This window comes from Aethina tumida, chromosome 4 (genome assembly GCF_024364675.1).
Source record: "Aethina tumida isolate Nest 87 chromosome 4, icAetTumi1.1, whole genome shotgun sequence".
Taxonomy (NCBI): Eukaryota; Metazoa; Arthropoda; class Insecta; order Coleoptera; family Nitidulidae; genus Aethina; species Aethina tumida.
Window position 1 is genome coordinate 26,013,589 of NC_065438.1, and position 23,131 is coordinate 26,036,719.

Genomic DNA, 23,131 nt, shown 5'->3' on the forward strand with positions numbered 1-23,131 from the left:
TGAAGCATCGCCCTGTGCTAAATTAATACAAAGTGTCGTTTGTTTGTTGATATTAACCTAAAATGCTATTATAGTTATCAAAATGGACGTGCCGAGTGCGTTTCGTGGACACCATCATGTGCTGAATGTGATCCAACGATGAACTGTTCCAGCTTTAACCTCATTTAAAGTAAGTAAGGAATGACAGTTTATTGTGTCCTTGATAGAAGGGTGTAAAATCATCGTTGGATCAACGGTGCTGTGCAGGTGTTTTGGTACATGTTTACCAATAACATTTCAATTTTCTTATGAGGAGAACGTGATTTTTTTCCTGGTGTCGTTCAATTTTCGTAGGATAAGGTCGGGCATTGGTTGCTGTAAACTTGGCCATACTGCAGTAGTAGCTGGTGTAAGTTGATATCGCCTCCAATAACAAACGGAGGGCTTGAAATGGGGTTGATTACATATATTTATCAGTTATTATCTGTATAAAGATGAAAACTTTACTGTATTTAAACAGTGACCCAAATAAAATTAATTTCCGTTATATCCCTTTTCTACAAAATCACCCAATTTTTATAATTTTTGTAGCAGGAAAATATTCCTTTCATTTAAAAGTTTTCATAAGCCCTGATTTCACTTCTTAATTTGGTATCCGGAACGAAATACTGGACTTAATTACCCCACTGCGTTTTGACAAAAACCGGTCCATTTGGAAAATATTGCCATTCCGTCTGGTTTTTTGATCCAATTAATAATAACATTGTCAAACGGTAAACGTGAGAAAAAATAAAACAAAATTTAATTGATTAATTTAGTAGTCTAAACAGAGCTGTTCCTTCAGGCTCCTACCTGCCCACCTATGTGTGTTGTTTGACCTTTAGTATATTTTCGATGGTGCTTTACCTTCAGCGTCCGACGTTTTTTGTTATTTAACATACATTCACTCACTTTGTTTTCAGATTTATCTAATCATTTCGTATCTACGGCGTTATGCAAATTTTCTAAATTGCACATTATTTGTCTAGTTATTGCCACATGAATGTACTCTATAAACTGTTATTATTAATAATATATAGTTTAATTAAGATAACATTCAAAATTTATCTAATAAATTAAATTTTTAATCAATTTCCTCGAGTTGGAAATAAAATGGGCTTAGTAAGTCTTCTCAATTTAACATACTGTGTCATATAACAATGAAATTAAGTCCGGAAATAAAGTAATACGTAATTAAACAATATTATTTTATTTTACATTAGTTCATTCTTTTATACAAAAGGAAAAATAAATAAAATTAAAGAAAATTGGTTTCGAAATGTTAAAAACTGTATTAAATCTAATATTATATTACATATCAGTATCTTTATGTATAAACTAATAGAGCATCCACAATCAAATAATTTCCTTTAAGTTTATTCTGTTGTACGATAGTGTGTACAAATAATGTAAAAAAGTTTATTCAAATATTCAAAATTAATATAATAAATTGATTTTTTACTAATAAGTTTTCTCAATATAAAAGTTTCCCACTGTCTCATGCTAAACGATTAATGTATAAAAAATCTATCGAAATCAGTGAAATTAAACCCGAGAGTAAAGTAACGCTTAATTAAACTGTATTTCATTTTTTTACGTTAGTTTATACATTTATAAAGAAGAAAGAATAAATATAATTAAAGAAAATTGGTCTCGAAACATGAAATCTTGAAAACTATTAAATCTGTAATATTATATCACATATCACTACGTGAATACATGAGCATCTCCAGTACCTTCATGTATAAACTAATAGAGCATACACAATCAAATAATTTACACAAGGTTTGGTTTGTTGTACGACAGGGTGTGCAAATAATGTAAACAAGTTTACTCAAATTGTCCTACAACAAATCAAATACTGGTATGTATATACATTGTCGTAAAACACCCCTAAATCATTGCTCACTAATTAAAGAACATAGTTTTAGAAGAAACTATTAATAATGTTATATTCTTGCATAAACTAGGTATGCTCGAAATAATTGTTTCAATGAGATGAACATGTTCTAATTAAAATTAATTCAATTTATTAACATGAGTGAATACGAATTAAAATCGCTAGTTTTATGATAATAAATTATATACTTAATTAAAAAGTAAAGTAGAAGATCTTGTACATAAAATTGCTTAGTTTATTAGTTTCTCGAAACAAAAAGTGTGCATCTGATTCGATTTGCGACTTCTATAATTTTCGGAGACAAGATTTATGGTCACTTGTAAAAGTCAAAAACTCGTCGTGGTTCTAGTCGATAAAAAAATCGCTGAGCCATACAAGGGTGTATAATACCTTAATTAAGTTGAAGCGAAAAATCACCACATCATTTTTATTACGTAGTTCTTGTTTTATTTTATAATTGCATTATCAATTTGTTGGAAGTAGTGTTGTTGTTTAAAGGACTTGTTTGTTTGCATGTTGAAGTTAACATTATCCGTAGATTAGATACTTTGGTTATTTATGGCATGTAATTAAATATTTCCTTTCATTCATTAGTTTTAATGTATTAGTATTTAATTGAACTAAATGTATACTACTATCATGGCAGAATATTGTTTACTGAGACGCTTAACAATATCTTTAATTTGTACGTACGAGATAATTAAATGATATTTAATATGTTTAGTAGATCATAAAATACACGCATCATTTATCATAAATATGTAACATTATTCAAAATTAATTCTAAGTTTAAATATATTAAGTGCAAGTAAAAATTAAATTAATTAATTTTTTGTTTCGTGTTATTTTTTTAACTGTAGCATTTAAATGAGTTCTCAATTTAATTACCCTTTAACTTTTTTAACAATACAGAATTTACTTATAAAAGTTACAACACTGTGTTTTAAAGTGTAAGAGGAGTTTATTTTGTAAATATTTTATTCGAAATGAATTGTATGTTTTGAAATGAAAGTAAATTAAAATACCCTGTGGCCAAACCATTTAAATATGGTACTAAATAGCTCAAAAGGTGAACAATAGATTACATAATAGAATTTTATAATACGTCATTTTTTCTTTCAGATATTTTCTAAATATTTATAATAATAATAAAATTAAAATATTAAAATAATTTTATATACAAATGAAGAATGTGTTATTCGTTTCAAATCGAAATTTAACTGAAATATAGTGTGACCCATTTACTCTATTTTAAACAATAATAATTGAAAGACTTAAATTTTTTTTTCATAGTATAATTCTCATTTCATTCAATATTATTTGTATTTAATTACTTTTTCATTTTATATTGAAATTTAATTAATTTAAATTAATTAATAAGTTAAAATGTGTTCCGTTCATATATCAGTTTTAATAAACAACAGTACATAGGATGCATAAATATAACATATATCTGTCTGGCGTAGCTTTTGAACATTCTCGATATATAGTATCTTTTTTAGAGTAAAAACTAAAGAAAAGTTGATTAGGGCATTTTGTATGAAAAATTATAGATTTAAGGTACGATATTTTAGAGATAACAACAAAATTAAACATATCTATTTTGCACTAAAATCAAGAATATTGAACGATATATCTTCATTATTCGTTTCAAATTAAAATTTAAATTAAATATTGAGTCATTTAATATATAAATACCTCAGTAACATTTTATATAGAATTCCATGTAATTCAATGTTAACTGATGGATAGTAAAGAATCTATATATATCTACAAAATTGTTTTTTGTGTTATCCTATTAAATTTTCCTCTTATATTTTTATAGAAAAAAAAAAAAAAATAGTGAAGAAAATGAGTTAGGCTATTTTTTGTCAAAAAATTTTATCATTTCTTTCTTTAAGGGGTAATATTTTGAAGATATTAATTAACACACTATAGGTGGGTAGTAAAATGATCCAAACTAAGTTGTTGAATTATAACAAAAAATAAGAGATAATTCTTTCAGTTCCGTTTGTAAACCAATAGAGTAAAATTATCTCACCCCGCTTTTAAAGTAAGTACATTCAAAAAGGTAAAAATTACCCGACTAGCTAACAATCAACAGTTCTCGAGACGGGTATTTTTACCCGACCCGCTTATAGTGTGTTAATAATAATAAAATTTTAAAAAAATAAAACATGGTGGTTTCCTACAAAAATATAAAATCAAGAATGTTGGACGATGTGTCGTTTTTATTCGTTTCAAATTGAAATTTAAATAAAATACCCTGTCATTTATAATTTTATTTAAATCAATAATATCTCAAAAGATGGACAATAAATCTATGTATATTTAAAAAATTGTTTTTCTTTTATTATACCAAGGTGTACTATCTCACTTTTGTATCAAAGGTTACGTAAATGCTGTCTTCAAGGGACAATATTTTGAGATAGTAATAAAATTAAACAGTTAAAATACAGAAATTCTGTATAAACATAAGTAATGTTGAATAATGTGTCTTCATTATTCGTTTCAAATTAAATTTTAAATGAAATACAGTGTGACACATTTAATCCTATAATTAGATCTTCAACATTTTGTTGATTGTTTTTTATGTTATTGGAGAAAAACTGATTTTGTATTAAAAATGTCTGCCTTTAAGGGAGGAAATTTGGGAGATATAATAAAAACATAAAAAATATTTAAGACAAGGTAACGATGTAAGATGTATCTTAATTACTTTTATTGATTTCGAATTGTAATGTAACTAAAATATAGTGTGTTTTTGATTTAAATTCTGTGCGACTAAAATTTCAACATTTACATATATTATTTTATATAGCAAAAGAAAGAGAAAAATTTATTAGGGTCAATATTTTATATTGTAGTAGTAATAATGCTAAAAAGTAAATTAAAATATAGTAATTTTGTATGTAAATCAAGAATTTTGCACAATAAAAAAAAATAAAATAGACGCATGATATTCGTTAACGTCGCGACGTTGCCTGCGAGTCCACATTACTTTGTGCAATCGTTAACAAAGCGTTGTTGCAATTTTGAGTCCCCATTTCTAGTTGCGCTAAAAACGGAACATAAAAATTAAACTCTTGTGGAGTTCATGGTGTAAAAAGTAAAGGGAAGTATTTTTAATAAAAATGTTAATAGGCAAAAAATAATGAAGGCAACGTTGGTTCACTAATTAACCAGAATCTGGATAATGAAATTGTTCAGTGTTTATTCTGAAACTGGATTGAAAGTTATTTGTTAGTTTTATTTTATTTTTATTATCGCCTGAATGTGGGCAATTTTATTTTTACTCTCAGGTTCATAAGACAAAAGTCCATTCAATTTTTTTGATTTGTTACTATTTAGTGTGGAGATTGTTGTTGTTATGTTTCAGAAATATACATTATTATTCGAAAATTTATACTGTGTATTATAATTTTATATAATTTATTAATTTTATGTCAATTAATATTATAATTGTCATCAAATTCTAAGTTAGAGGAACTACGTAGACTGATTTTCAAAGAGTTTTGCCCGAAAATATTATTTAAACATTCGGTTTTCAGCTTTCAGTTCAGCAAACACCGTATCTTGCACAGTCTGCTTTAGGCTCCGTTTCCCAAACCACCCTCCAACCACCCATACACCCCCGGCACCGCTTTATGGAGGCTTGCGCATTGCCGACTCCATTATTTTTTCACGTCCAGCCCCCGTTCCGCGTCGATGCTTTCGAAAAATAAAATAATACTTGAACAAACGAAACCGTCGAACGGCATCAATCCTACGACATTCCCCATACGTACACGTTTTAACAGTAAACACATGAAAATAACGTGTGCCGGGGCCAGTACGACTAACCAAATAACGTGAAACGAAGCCTGCGTACGTTGACCTCATTAGTTTCGATCAGGACGCCATGGCCTCGTTGATGCCGTTGCCGCCTTTCTGCCTATCTGCTTGTACGTGGTGCCGAGAGTGGCCAGCACACTCTCCAACGTTTACGGTATCCGATGGCCCGTGGATGCTAATTGCAAACGCGTTCGTAAACACGCCGGCTACACTATTTTTGGGAATCCGTATATGTATGCGGCATCGGGCATCTACTTGTTACTCTAACCGTCGAAGCTGTTAAGGGGAAAGAATGCACGATGTGCCATTATGTAATTGCACACACTACTTACTTGCATACAACGTAATGCATATGGTGTTTGTTTCGTTGGCTTGCGACTTATCTGCAAGTTATAATGGAATAAAACGTTCATTTGTATTACGTACGTGTTTTGTGGATTGCGACAGTATAAAAATTGAAATGTATTAACGCGGTAGAGCCACTGCATGCCTAATTTCCTACGTAATAATGAAAATTAAATGTACATAAATCAGTGTCTGACAGGAAATTTCAAATAGGAATTTCAATTTCTTGCGGTGCAGAGTAAATCTTGGGTATACATGTGTCTTAATATTTGATTAATTTTGTTCAAATAAATGTTTAACGTCGGATTAAGTTCATCTGCATATATATTTAAATAAACTGGTATACGTAGCTCTGTTATCTGGCATTATGCAAAAATAATATAACCGGCAGATAAGGCTCCTTAAAATTAGTATATAGGCGCTAAAAATAGATATCAAAATTAGTCTCACATAAAATTTCATACATTTCGAATGTAAATTATTTTTTTAACTGATAAATAAATGAGTTTATATCACAGTTTGTTTTTTAATGTTTAATCAGACAAATTATATTAAAAATTTGACATTTTTTGAGTCCAATATAAATTTAATTATTATTTAATATATAATATTATAACGATTTTAATAATATTCATTAATACAAAATTAAATTAAATAATATAGTGTGGCATCTTTGAGATAAAAGTACCCTCCTAATGATTTTCTATTTTGATTTTCTAAGTTGATCTTATTAAATTTAATATATAGTGTTTAAGGTGAAAATACCCTCGTAAATTTCATAATTTCTATTTTCTAAATCAAGCAAATTTAATTTGATTTTTTCTGTTTCTAACCTAATATTTAATTTAATTTTTATTAAATATCCTATAAACTCTTTTAATAATAAAGTTAATATCAAATACAGTGTGACCCCATTTGAAACCAGGACACCCCCATAAAATATATGTTTTTTGTCCGATTTTGACACTTTTTTTTCACTTATAAAACATGGAAATGTGTACTTATAGACAAAATGTCACGATATTTAGCTCGAAACCAAAATCTACGGAGTAAATATTTAGGCATGAAAATTGAAGAAATCATACTAGCAATTTTTTTTATATAAAATTTAAGTACACTCCTGGATTAATCACCCCCTGAAAGAGATTATCCCAATATTGATAAAAAAATTATGCATATTTATAATTCTGTGGAAAAATTAAAAATCATATTCTTTTTCCGAAGTTTCAAGAATATTAGAATATGATACTAATAATACTATAAACTATAATAATACTCATCTATATCCAAATTTTTATAGTTTTTTAGTTCCAAAAGATTTAGAAAACTGTTTTAAATGAATTAATTTATATTCAAAATCAAATTAAATAATATTAAAAATCGTGTTTAAGGTGAAAATACTCATCACAATTCCTGCTTTTATAGGTTTAATCAGTCAAATTAAAAAATTAAGTAAATTTTGTATTAAATACTCTAGAAACTGTACTGTAAAGTAAATATAACGACCTTAATTTAATAATATTTTTTTTTTGTTTCCAACGTTATATGTAATTTAATTTTTACTAATATTTTTAGAAATTGTTTAAATAAAATAAATGTTTGTAAAAAACATTAAATAATATACGTTCTGGTTCATTTAAGGTGCTACTTTATTTTTAAAAATTAATACAATAATAACGTACAATAAAACTTTTTGTGCTTGTTTTAAGAATTATTTTTTGTTACCCAGCAGAACATGTTTTGTCAGTAAAACAGAAAAAATAATTCTTCACAATGGAAATAAATCAAATTAAAAAAAGTGAATAAATCTATAAAAAAAACTAATGAATGTATTTAGTTAATCCAATCAAGTTAACCATGGCATAAAATGTCAGAAACATCACAGGATATTTGAGTCTTATTTAACGCATTAGTTCTCCCAATTAGTTTATATCTCAAGAAGCAAAAGTTGTCTGTTAGATTATGTTTACGTGACATCACTCAATTAAACACTTTTAAAGATATTTTGATAATCTGAACATGAGTTCAGTCAGTATCTGATATTCTCAGATGTTTTTAAAATTTTATTCCAGGATTTGTTTAGTTTAATTGATCGGGTTAACATTTTTCTTGTATAAAGTCTTTGATCTTTCATTAAAATCAAATTATAAATATAGGTGGTTTTCATCTAAGTAGTTTACGTGTATTTTTATTTGACTGACACTGCTATGTCAATATGTATAAATCAAGTTAATTTATAAAAATATATCTCCTTTTTGTGGACATCTATTTTTAACAGATGTTTCAGCATTTTAATTTTTTAAATTGGCCCTCGATTATTTAAAAAAGATTGTACAAGAATTTGTAGTCTAATTCTGATCCAATATATAATATAATAAATATTTGATAAAATTTATATAAAACTTTTAGATAATGAAAGATTTATTGAGGTTCAATATAAATAGTTCAGATATATTATATTAACGTATTAAAAACAGTCGTAGTTTACAGCGAATAATGAATGAATAATAAAATACGTGCTTCAATATTATTGAATTAAATTATCAATCTAAAATATGTAAAATAAAATATTGCAGGTTTATATTTTATTTCATTTATACTATAAGAAATAAAATATGTGCGTGTAACCTTCTACTAATCAATTTCTGGAATAATGTAATAATTTTATTGCTATTTAAATATACATGTACCGATCGAAAAGCGTTTGATCCGACTGCATTTTAAGAGAGGCATCAAGCACGACAGAGATAGAAAAAGTCTGCATGTTTGTCACGTAGTAGGAGACTTACTATCTCTGTCATACAAAATGTCTCTCTCAAAATTCAGTGGGAGCAAACGTTTTTTGGGTAGGTATAACTGCAAAACGGTTCTTGTAAGAAATGGAAACGTAAAAGGAGGAAATAAATATTATAATCAGTATTGTATAGTTTATTTTTATGCTTTAAAAATACAACAAGTAATTATTCATATAGTAATTTAAACTGATTTAAAATAATTTATTGTTACTATAAATAATGAGTAATCGGTAGTGTAAACTTAAGCTAGTCGAAACACATTGTTTATTAGTAGTACAAATTATTATGCATGCACAATGTGATACGTTCGTTCTATCACGTAAAAAGCTTGCTGTACACGCTTACAATAATACTAAAAATAACTTATCATAAAGGTCTTAAAATTATACACAGGTACGATAAGTAGTGATTTTTAAGAGTATTATTTATAATTTTATGATCCTGATTTTAATTCTAATATTATTACATTATTTATTTTCATTAAATTTTAATATTTATAGTTCCTAAAAATCATGACGTTTTATTTATAGTCAATGGAAAATATTTTTCATTCACGCATTTTGGCCGTTTAGATAAAGCATTTCATTTCTTTTATATTAAAAAATTAACTACTAGTCTACCTACGTGACTTGTATGCTTTTGTTTGGTTGAACGGTTAAACAAATGCACTTCTCTGCTTGATTTTTTATTTAAAAATACGACTAGTTTCACCTTGGGGGCATTATCAGGAATTTACGACTGAGAAATATATGTTTTAAAAGGTATAATATAAGCAGACTTTTAACTTTCACAGAAATCGTCTAAATTAAATAAGAAAAATCGTACATTAAAACAGAAAAAATAATTGTATATAAAAAAGTAAAGGTTATTTAATTAATTTTACGATATCTAGTATAACTTTTTTATACTATTATTTTATATGATTCCAATTCAATAAATGCAAGTTGTATTTTATTTTTGTTATAATTAGTAATAATTGTGTAATTAATAATGTTAATGACATCAATTTTTTGCATAAAAATAATTTTAGTTAGTTTATATATTCGTAATAACAATATAACAACAACAATATTAAATTACAAATATTTACTTTAGTATACAAATAATATATATAAAATACATATCTGTAGGCTAAAAATAGCTTACCATGAAAGATGTAAAAATTATATTCAATATATGATAACTAGTAATTTTTGAACACTAGATTTTGATTTGAATTGGATAATTTAATTTTAATATCATCACAAAATTTAATTTTATTAAATTTAAAATATATGTAGTACCCAGCTGTTACATCTACTGTGTTTGTTTAAACCAAACATTTTTATTACTATTAATAATATAAAATTACAATTATTTAATTTATATTGTGTACACATATATAAATAAAATACATTTTATCCTTTACCATTATGAATACTATAAATAATTTATCATAAAGGTCTTAAAATTACATAGAGATACAATAAGTAGTAAATTTTGAGAATATATGATCCAAATATTTTTAATTCTGAGGTTTATAGACAATATAAAATATTTTTATATTTTTTTGTCTGTCTAGATCATTTCATTTCTATTTAGAATATAAATTAACCATTATTAATAGTGCTAGCTATACCTAGCTACGTAGTTAGTATGGTTTTGTTTGATTGAGTGGTCGAATAAAATGCACTTCTCTGCTTGACTTTTTGTTTTAAAATACGACTAGTTTCACCTTGAAGGCATTATCGGGAATTTACGACCCAGAAATGTATGTTTTAAAATGGATAAATATTAACATTGGACTTTTAACTTTCACAAAAATTGACGAATTTTATAATAAACGAATAGACAATTGTATAAATATAAAATGTTAAAATATAAAAATAATTGTATATAAAGAAGTAAATTTTTATTTAATTAATTTTATATCTTAAAATATTGAACTTTCTTTACTATTATTACATGTGATTTCAAATAAATTCAATTTGGTCTTTGTGGTGTTATTTGTAATATAGTTATTGATTTTTGTGATATCAATTTTTTATATAAAAATCGATTTAGACATATATATGAGTATTATAATAATAACATCAATATTTAACTACAAATATTTAGTTTATTATACAAATATAAAAATATATGTATCTTTTGACTAAAAATAACTTACATTGAAAAGTCTTAAAATTATAAGTATAATAAGTACAGGTTTTTGGAAGCATATGATTCTGATTTGAATTGGGTAACTGTTTTAATGTTATTGTAACAATATTCAATTATTAAATTTAATATTTGTATTTAAACTTTTTTAGGGCTTTTTAAAGTAAGCATTTTGTTTCTATATAATAAATGTAACTATTATTGATAGAACTAAACTATCTGCCTGTTTGTAAAATAGATTTAAACAATTTATGTTTAATAATATTATCAGAATAACAACAATATTCAACTTCAAATTGGGTAACAATTACAGATAAATATATCATGTAGTTTTATTTGCAGTTGATATAAAATTCTTTTATACTCACAAAACTTTTTTGGTTCATTGAAGTAAGCATTTTGTTTCTATTTATATCATAAATTTATCTATTATTGATAGAACTAAACTACCTACGTAGTTGTAAAGATTTTGTTTGCTTGAGTGGTCAAATAAATGGACTTTTCTGATTTTTATTTTAAAATGCGACTAGTTTTATCTTGGGGGCATTTTCAGGAATTTACGACCAAGAAACGTATATTTTAAAATGAATTAATGTCAGCGTTGGACTATTACCTTTCACCAAAATGGAGGAAATAGACGACTCTAAGAAGTAACAAACGGATAATATAAAAATAATGCGTTGAAACAGAAAAAATTTAATTAAACTTAAAATATTGATATTTTTTACATTAATTTTATGTGATCCCATTAAATAATTGTAATTTGATGTTTGTGGCGTTTTATTTTTTATTAATTACTATTGTTAATAGCATCGATTTCTTCTATAAAAATAATTATATGGGTAATGTGATAATATAAATAAAATATAATATATTATAACCTTTACCATGATAAATACTAAAAATAACTTATCATAAAGGTGCGATAAATAGTGTTATTATAATATTTAATATTAAATTGCCACTGAGGTTTATGTGAGATATAAAATAATTTTATATTGAGATATTTGACTGTTTAGAATGATCTTTTTATTTCGATTATGTATGTAATTTTTATGGGTTTCTTTGATTGACTGGTGAAGTAAATGCATTGATCTGTTGATTTTATTTATTTTAAAATACTACTAGTTTGGTGGCATTAACAGGAATTTACCATGACTATGAAATGTATGTTTTCAAAAGAATAAATATCAACATTTGACACTTAACTTTCACAAAAATTGGCGAAATCTTAAAATAGAACAATAATTGCATGTAAATCTTATTTCCTTAATTTTACATTATTTCATAATGTTAACGACCATTTTTTATTGTTATTGTACGTGATTCCAACTAAATAATTAAATAATTTGTTGCTCGTGGCGTAATCAATTAATAATCCTGATAACTCATCAGTTTTTATATACAAATAATTCTAAATATTTTGTATATACGTAATAAAATAATAAAACATTTAATTACAATAATTTTGTTTGGTGTACAACTAATAACATAAGTAAAATATATTGTAACATTTAACATTCGTAGAATGACAAATGATTAACAGTTTGTGTCGCACGAATTCCGCCCACATTTTTCACCCTGCCCTTTATCGATTCTTTCTAACATATGGCCTCCTCACTCCAAGTTCAAAATCAATACCTAATTGTATTCCGAGACAATTGAAAATTCTCTCCTTCCTGCCGATGTTTACTGGTGCTTCATACGTATGTATATCTTAAAATTTTTAATTTTTACTGCCCGAAATACGGTAACGGTATTTTACCAATTTATGGTAGATATAAAAAAAATTACGGCGCCGATACAACCAATTAAAGTCCGTTTTTTTACTTCGTTTTAATGTTAATTATCGCAGATAAGGAAGTCGAGATAAATCATAAAATTTACGTTCGTAAAACTGACGTAAATTATAAAGATATATCCTACTGAAAATTTCAACGTGTGCACACATAAAAAAACCGGTTGTATTTTCACTTGCATGAACATCGCATTATGTTAAACTGTAAATGACGCGATAGTCCGTAATTAACCATTGGAATGGTTTTGTTGATTTATTTATGTCTAATAATAATATTTCGTTTTGGAGTGTTTTTTTTTTAAGGCTTTTGTAATAAATACTCCAATCCATTTAGGATAGTTAAGTCGGTAATAAATTAAAAGAACAATGAAGACCTTACATCAATGCAAAACAATGAGTATAAATGAGTAAGATGTATATCCCTCCTCATTGTTCATTTTATTACCAACTTCACCATCCAGAATCGACCCGACTATAATTCTTTTGTATACTTATTCTTACGTACAATGCTGTAAATATTTTTTATTGGTTGAATATTTGAACAACAGTAAATTTGTTATTTCATAATTATTTAGTGTTTTTTAAGTAGCTATTTTAGAATTTTTGATTGATTAAAAAATAATTAATAGTAATAATATTTACGATATTATAGTATTTTTCTTTTGATTTTTTAAAATAAGTATTTTGTTTCTGTTTATCTTATAATTTTAATTATTAATAATAGAACTACCTAGTTGTAAAGGTTTTGAATATTTCTAAGTATTTTTTATTGATTCATTATTTTTATATTAGTAACAAATTGACTGGACTTAATTACAGTTACTTTCATCGAATAGATAAAATAATTAGTTTTTAATAAATATTAATAATTATGTAAAATAAATAAACAATATTTTAAGAGAACAAACATATAAAATATACACTGGTGGCCAAATTATAGCAAATTTTTAAAATGTTATTTTTATTTAATGTGAACTTAAACTTCTATATTCTTATTCTATAGAATGTTACATATATTTTCCTGAATTGAGGTGGACGTAAATTTAGAAACTTCAATTTTGAAAGGAATTTTGAATGAATCCCCATAATATAATTGAAATTGAAACCCTCATAATATAATTGAATCGCCACCATGTTTCATTGTGGATATAACTTATTTTTTGTGACATTTTTGTCCCTGTAAGATGTTTTACATAAGAAGTTTCATTTTTTTTAATTAAATTATAACTAGTCACTAAAATGTACTTGTAGAAACCAGAGTTTTTCTTTTCTGGGGTTAGAAGAACCCTGATCTATTAACCATCTTTTCACCGTCGTCGAACTAATTTCAGCAAGTCCAATTTCCTCCAGTTTGGCTTTAATTTTAGTTAACGATGAGATTAAATTGTTTTTTAACATTCAAATTATCCAGTTATCGATTTTGAACTAACTACACTTCGTCAGTTACTCTATTTTCTTTTTCTCTATTTAAATTCACAGGGAGTAATGAAAGTAAAAAGTATACTATAATTTTGTCTATTAAAAAATAAAAAAGTGCAATTTTTTAAAGAATCAGATGAGATTGACCAGTTGCATAGTATATATAACAATAACAGAAAAAATAATAAACATTATAGGTACTGGTATCTAGTTGAGTGCTTACTACACATATTTTTAATATATTTTAATATATTATATAATTGCTAAAATTATGGCCACTACTGTATATTAAGTTACAATAATTTATTTTATATATTTCGAGTACCTATTTTAGAATTTTTCATTTAATGCACAAAATATTTCTTATTAATTGAATATTTTTACCACTAAATTTATTGACTTAACCGTAATTACTTTCGTCGAATAGATAAAATGTTTTTAAAATATACAAGTAGTAATTTGAGATAACGTAACAAAAACATAAAACCGCATATGTACTTACAATATTTAATTTATGAATAGTATATTTTTTTTGTAATTACGAATAGCTATTTTAGAATGTTTAATATATTAAAAAAATCAATCCATGATAAACTTATGAATAAGAAAATCAAATGATAATAATAAAATAAACACTCACCATATTATTTTTTGAATTCTGATCATGTATTTAAATTGCGATAAACTGTTGAATGAAAACTTTATTATCATACATAAATACTAAAAAAATTGTTGTTAAATTTAAGAAGAAAAAAATTTTAAAAACACCATTTAACTTACCTAGAATCCACTAATTATTTTTTATTGATAGAATAAACCTTCTAGAGAATAACGCAGGGCAACTGGAAACATTATTCTTAAATTTAAGTAGAAGAGAGTTTTAGAAATTGAATCTCGGTTTCACTTTAATTAATTTAATAAATTTACGTAGAATGATCTAAATATTTATCATTGATTAAGTATTATTATAACAGTAAATTAATTAATCATTATTTTTTCTCGATTATATTAAATAGTATTTTTAAGTAAGGAAATGTATTTAAGGTAAGAAGAAGAACCTAACAAAAACATATAAAACACATATTTGCGAATAAAAATTAATTTATGCATAATTAAGAGTGGTTTTGTCGATTTATAACAAAAATATTTATTTATTTTTCGGATAAGGATACATTTTGGATGAAGAAGTCGATAATAAATTAAAAAACTAATGAGAAGAGACTTACCTCTTATCACTTACATCAATATAAAACAATGAATATAAATTATTAAGATGTATATTGTTCAAATTACCAACTTTGCTACCAAAAATCGACCCGATCTATATTCTTTTTCTATTTTTTTAAGATAATTACTTATAAATCAATAGTTCATTCAAACATTAAATTTGTTAAATATGAAGTAATTTATTCGCCTTAGTACATACAGGTAGTTAAAAAAGTGTGAATCTTCAATTTTTTTAAATATCCGTTTTTTTTATGCATTTGAAACGTGTACAAGTTCTTCAGTATCTTGTGATGAGTTATTTATTTGGCTTCCAGTTTTCTGTCTAATAATATACCATAATTCGCACATTCACATCGCATTCTCATCATAGTCGACATGCAGAAAATGCCATGTTACTGAACCGTTGACAATCGTTGACAATTGAGCAAGAATATATCGCACCATTAAAAAAGAAGACCGTCAATTTATGTTGGACCAGAGCCACAATAGACGAGAAGCGGGTACGTGCATGTTTTTATATTAGTGCATATATGAGTCATTCACGAAATTTAATAGACACACTTATCATAAATGAACAGTGTACGCCATGTTCGAAGAATCAATTAGGGCGGGCTCCAAGGTCAATCCGTTACAAAAGATCGACTAATTAAAGGCAATCTGGGCTGTTTAACGATAATTAAACGGCTTTGTCGTGCAACCCTCATTTTTAAGGAAACGATCGGCTATTACTTTTTGTGTCTCCACTATTTAAACAATGTTGTAAGTGGATTTATGTAATGTATTATGATTAAACTAGTTGCCACATCAATGTGTGACACACTAAGGCCTTTCTCGTAAAACTTCGCCGTCTTTAGGACAGTCACATAAGTGAACTTATGTTATTTCTGTTATACGAGCACTTATAATTATGTTGTGGATACATGCAAAAACATCATAATCTTTCATTTATTAAAATATAATGTATATTCTCATGATTCCTATAGAGTGAATGACATAAGTAAATCAAACTAGCTAAATTAATCAAAAATTTGACTTTCTGTAAAAAGTCAAATTATGACTTTTATGAACGTATCTGCATAAATATTATTAAAGTTATGAAGAAGGAATTTTTAAAAATGTAGTTTTCTTTCTTTTTAATTAAAATTAATATCCATGAATATAAAAGAAAGAAAATATGAAACTTATGATATTAGTAATAATAATTTGATTATATTAATAATCAAATTTTAGTGGTGAAATTAACACTCACTGTTTTATGTTCTGATTACGGAGTCGTAAGTTAAATTATGACTGGTTTGAAAGTAACTGCACAATTATTCTTGAAGTTATGAAGAAGGGACTTAAAATTTGATAATTTTCTTTCGAATTTATTTAATTTTATTATTTTACTAACAATGCACTAAATATTTTTCTTAATTGAATATTTTTTAACATTAAATTTGTTTAATCAAAATTATTTTCATAAATGTCATTGTAAGTAATAATTTAGGAAACCAAAAAAAAAAAGAAAACATGAAACTATTTTTAAATTCTGATTTCGTAGTAGTAAGTCAAATTATGACTTTTTTTAATGTAACTGAATTTTTAAAAATTCATAGTTTTCTTTTCAATTTAATTGATTTTATTATTTTACAAATTAAACCTATTTAATAAAAATTATTTCCATGAATAAAATTGTACGTAATAAAATATGAAATTAATAATACAATCAAATTTTAGTTGTGAAATTAATACTCATTAATTTATCTTTAAGTTCTGATTTCGTAGTAGTAAGCCAAATTATGACTTTTTTTAATGTAACTACATAATTATTCTAAAAATTTTATTATTTTTCAAATAATGCACTAAATATTTCTCACTAATTGAATATTTGTTAACATTAAAACAAAGTTATGATTAAAGTTTTATATGTGGGTGAGTTTAAATAGTTTTAATAGTTGATATATTGATTTATTCCTAATTATTTTCCAAATTATACTAATTTATTAAATATGATTACATACTTAACCGAAATTTCACGTAAATTTTTATAAATCTCTTAATTTAACATAATTATTTGCATATTATATTGTTTTTATAACTCTGATTACATAATTCAATTGATCATTTAGGAAAAACTTTGTAAATGAGTTTGAATGAACATTGTAATATTTATTGTGAAAATTAATATATTAAAATTTTGCACGTAGGTGACAGTTTTAAAAATTGAAAGTCCTCGTTTCAGTTTAATTAATTTAATTAACTTTCATACAACGCATTAAAATTTATCATTTAATGAATATTTTTAACAGCAAATCTATTATTTTAATCACTTATATTTCCACATTATATTAATTTTATTTTATTAACTGATCACATATTTAAATTTAAAATCCCGATAAACCTTTTCCAAACGACTTTTAATGATAATTGTATAATTCTTATACATATATTATAATCTTCCTTTTAGATTAATTAATGTAATAAATTTAACAAATTTCTTATTGATTGGATATTTTTATAACAGTCAATTGTTGATTTATTCTCAATTATTTTCCACATATTAATTACTGACACTTGATTGAATATCTATATAAACCTTTATAAAAACATGAAAATTGAGAAAACTTATTACATCTTTAAATTGGAAAAACGAATTTTCATGAAAATTGTATATATTTTGTGAAAATTAATGGAGAGACCATAAAAAATATAAATAAATAGGTTGGTGAGACTTTTAAAAATTGAAAAAGATCTGTTAAAACTCTGATTACCGATTTAAATTGTGCATTCAAATAAACCTTTGTAAACGAATTGTTATGAAAATTGTATAAATTTTGTGGAAATTAATATTGAAAATTGAATAAATTTTCGATACTTTGATTATAATTAATTTTTTGTTTAAAAATTCTAGTAAAAGTCGCATGATGAAGTTTGTACTATTATTGAAACTTTGACTGCACATTTATAATTTGAATTACTGTTTATACATATAAATAGGTTATATTGAGTTAGATAATATCAATTTATGAATCAGATTTTAAATATGTATCTTTAGTGTAAATGATTAATAATAATAGCATTACGAAATGACAAATGAATATTTTAGATATCTATCAATTTAATTCAAACGGGTTTTATCAAAGTAAAACAATGAACAATGCCTTATCGTTATTGTTATATTTGAGGGGTTTAATAGAAAATGATTATTTAAATTTAGGTCAAATATTTATCAATAAAAATGACAGACTTAAGTTATTACAATTATCTACACAGATTATATTGTAATCTGTGTTATGGGAATATTTGATCAAATAGTATGAAGTAGAATCAAATAAGAAAATTTTAAATATTCTCATTAGTTATTTGTTATTCATTAGTAATAACTTACTATTAACGACTTTAATAAATCTTATTGTATATTGTATTATTGTTTAGAAAATCATACGAAATACCAAATGAATAATTATTTACAAATTTATTGTAATAACCCGACATATAATAAAGCGATAGTAATTAGTGTCTGCAGTCCGCAGACCTTTAACAAGTAAATTACGGTTTGTATAGTGATCCGGGTGCCCATTATACTTATTATACCTTAGTTCGTTTTGTACGTTAACGGAAAGACCAATGGGAAATGGATACGTTGAAATGAAAGGACACGTGTGCAATTGCAAATGTTTAATATGGGGTGAAATGTACGTTACACGAATATTATCAGCAAAATGCTGTTTGTGTACATTACCTAATCGTTCATAATAGATTTGAAATTATTGTAATAAATAAAAGATATATTATTGGTGACAAAAATATACCATAGTTACATGATAGTTCAATTTTTAAACTGATTTGTTCTTTAGAATATATCTAGAGGTGAAACTAGTAACTAACATTATTTGTTTTTCTAGAACCAATATAATTTAACGTATATAATATTTATGTAATAGTATTATGTACAACGAAATGTTGCAGTTAAAATTCTTGTGGTGAATAAAAGTGTTTTGGTTAAAATTAAATCAAATCTCCAACTAAATCTGCAAATATGACTTATATGCATGTATGTATAGGTTAGTAGAGAACTAAAATAAATATGAATTTATAACTCTTGTTGTAACATATAGTGATTTTATTTATGATTTTTTTTTATTTTCAAATGTGCTACCTTATAAACAAACCTATTGCAATTTTAATATTTTTGATATATTTAATATTTTAAAAAAATATTGACGTTTTAAATTTTTTTCAAAATTATATTGAAAATCATATATTTTTACTCTAATTTTAAAATATTATCGAGTTTCTTAACTATTCCATTGTATTTTAGGACGTATGGTATTTCCGTTAATTTTTTATAATTTTAAATGTCGATAATCTGCTTATTTCAAATGGAATGACAATAAAATTTTCAAAATATACAGCGAATATACGATTTTTCTCTCTTTTCGTTGTAGCATACTCATATTAAATGAAAAATTGACGAGATATTACAAAAAATTTTTCATATTTTTAGAAATATCTCCAAATATTTGTTTAAGATATAGGATATACCAAAATAATTCAATAGAGAATAAATTGAGACTAATATAGAAATTTTATGACGTTCCCATTTGAAATAAGTTAATTATTGGTATATGAAATAGTAAAAAAATTAAACGAAAACGCAAAAACACCTCTGTAAATCAGCTACAGCTGAGCTCAATATCAAAAGATCAGTACGGAATAAAATTTTACGAATGATATGAAAATTTGAAGTAAAAAAATTATTGGTATGTAAAATTCGTTTAAATTAAAACTCTGTTTAATATTTTGAATTTTGGACTAATATTAATAGATTTTGGTGGATTACTCTTTTATTAATTAATTAATAATTATTATCTTTTCTATTAACTTGGTAAAACAGACCTTTTAGTTACTCCTTGTTGCTAAAATTAAAAAAAAAATAATATAAATAAATTGACAGGAAGATAGGAAAAGTGTTCAAAATGTAATAGTTTTATAATTTTTCGAAGACTGCAAAAATATAAAAGTATTAAAATATCTGACAGTAAACCATCGTTATTATCGGAAATGAGAGTGGAATGAAAAATAAATAGAATAAAAGATAATATTAGGTTTGGTGTGAAATTTAAATTTCACATTTTCTGTGACACCTCGTATTTTTTGATTATTTCAATTGAAATAAAACAGTTTGGACATTTAAAACGGAAAAAAAATTGTTAAAATCAGCAATAGAAGTTTATGTTCAAAAATGTAATTGGGGTTTAATAAACTAATTGATATTTCATAATATTATAACAGTAAAAATTTAAGTTTTGTTGACAAAATTTTACAAATAGAAATGTGGGTTTTATTTCAAATTGGAAAGAATAAACAGAAATATTAAAGAGAATGTTTTATATTTTGGTATATTATAAATTTTTGAATGAACATTACAGTTGTTAGAAATATATAGACATTTTAGTTTAGTTTAGATTAAAACTTTTTGGAAAATATATATAAATATATTTATAAAAAAATTAACGGAATACCTAATTTTATTGACAAAAATGTATGGGGTAGTAATTGCGACAGGGTGTTATTAAATTGTTGTAAAAACATATTACTTCTATCAAAATTTCTCTGGTTCTCTGAATATTAACTTAAAAATATGTACTAGTAATTGAAATTTTTTATTATAAACAAAGTTATTTGTTTGTACAAAATATACTTTGGGATTAAAAAAATCATTGACATTTTGCAATGAAATTTCAAATATGTTTGTATATTTTTATAAAAAAATTAAAAAGGTTTTAAATGTTGATTTTCTTATTTCTATTTCATATTTTGGAATATTTTCAATATCCATTGAATAATGTAATTTTTAATATTGGTTGTTGGTAATACTGACAATTTAATTAGTCTCTTTATATGAGACAATTATTTATAAAATTTAATTATATCAAAGACATAAACATAGGAAGACACTTCAAAATTAAATATGTCCAGAATTTTTATATAATATTTATAACGTTAAAATAAGTTTTTAACTACAGGATATGGTACAGCATATTAATTGGGAGAAAAAGTATGCTCTTTATTTTTATGGTTACTAAATTTGAAATACTAATATACTAAAAATTAATTTTGCAACATTGCTAGTAATGGAGACATTTTAGACAGTCACGTCATGTGTGAAAAATCGATGGAGTAAGTGATGAATATTGACATAAATGTTTGGCTAGAGTGTTAACGAAATTAAAAATAAAATTGAAAAATAGTATTTTTTCTATCAAAATTTTTATCTTCTTTGATAGTTTATATAAAAATGTGTATTGGTAAATGTAATTTTTTACTATAAAAAACATTTATTTATAATAAATGTATTTTGAGGATTGAACGATATTTTTCAATATTTTTTTTTTTTTGAAAAACGAAAAATCTTTAGAATATTACGTACTGAAATATCTAATAATATTTATAACGTTCCAAATGAGAAACAAGTTTAATATCACATCCGGTTGAACCCGGAAATGACATCCATTGAAAATATTTGAAAAAAATGGATAATATCACGCAACGTACGTTCTACAGTTGCAACGAAAATTTCTGATAAACTGATTCATTAACAAGTTAGGTGAATCAGTTAGGTTTATTTAAGTAATCGATATTTCTAAACGTGAATTTAATATTTTATTATTTTAGATATTTCATTATTTCAAAAACATGAATGTATATATATATATATATATGTCTGTGATGCTCTTTGCACAGAACCATAAAACAAGGTATTATTAGAATTCGTAATATGCTTGTACATCTTCCCGATATCACGAACGACATCCAATTTATGCTTGTACATTTGCGGGACATGCATTCGTAAATCAATACGGAAACCCTGTTAGTATCGAAAACGATCGGAGGTTCGATATTTTCAGCGGGACGTGCGACAACGAAACGCGCGTATTATCATCATTCCCTTCGGTTTATATTTATTGTTTGTGTTCACTTGATAAGGAGGCTACTTGCTCATATGGAACAGATAAAGGTTAATGTCAAACGTAGATAACAATATTCGGAAAGTTATCTACGGCTTAAAATACGATGAGTCTGTTCAAATAATGGGGAGATTGTTTTAAATCGGGCATTTGACTAAATTTTAAGTACCGTTTTATGTTCTGTCGTCCTCCATTTATGAAAGCCAGTTTCCCCGTGTTGCTAATTGCTAAAATGTATTTATTTTGCGCGAATATCATGAGATTCTGTGTGCTTCAGTTCTCCTTTATATTTTCTTACTTTGATAATTAATTAATAAATAACAATCATAGTGGCGAAAGAACTGAAACTTAATGATATATTTTACAAATAATAGCCCAATATTTACAGCTGTTTTATTAATATTTTTCTTTGTTTTGTACATATTTTTTCTAATATTAATATTTGATTAAAAAAGATATGATTTTTTAACTTTTAGTAAATTATTTTCTATTCATAATGAGCAAGATTTAGATATTTTTAATGTTTCAGTTTCTCCTATTGTTAAAATTTTAATTATTTAAATATGTATATAATATTTTTCCACCTTTTGATTTTTAGATTTCGTAATTTATTTATTTAATAGATAACAACTGCAATGATGATACCTAATAGCATAATAGCATACAACTATTTTTTTCGAATTACGATTCAACTTTAATAATA

General features: G+C 24.9%; 1 protein-coding gene across 1 annotated transcript in view; it reads left to right on the forward strand.

The window, feature by feature from the left end:
- Positions 1 to 13: 13 nt before the first annotated feature.
- LOC109596052 (uncharacterized) overlaps positions 14 to 23,131 on the forward strand; it is a 58,712-nt gene continuing 35,594 nt past the window's right edge. Inside the window, exon 1 of the mRNA XM_020011507.2 lies at positions 14 to 169. The gene's annotated coding sequence lies outside the window, so the exon portion shown is untranslated. The remainder of the gene's footprint in view (positions 170 to 23,131) is intronic.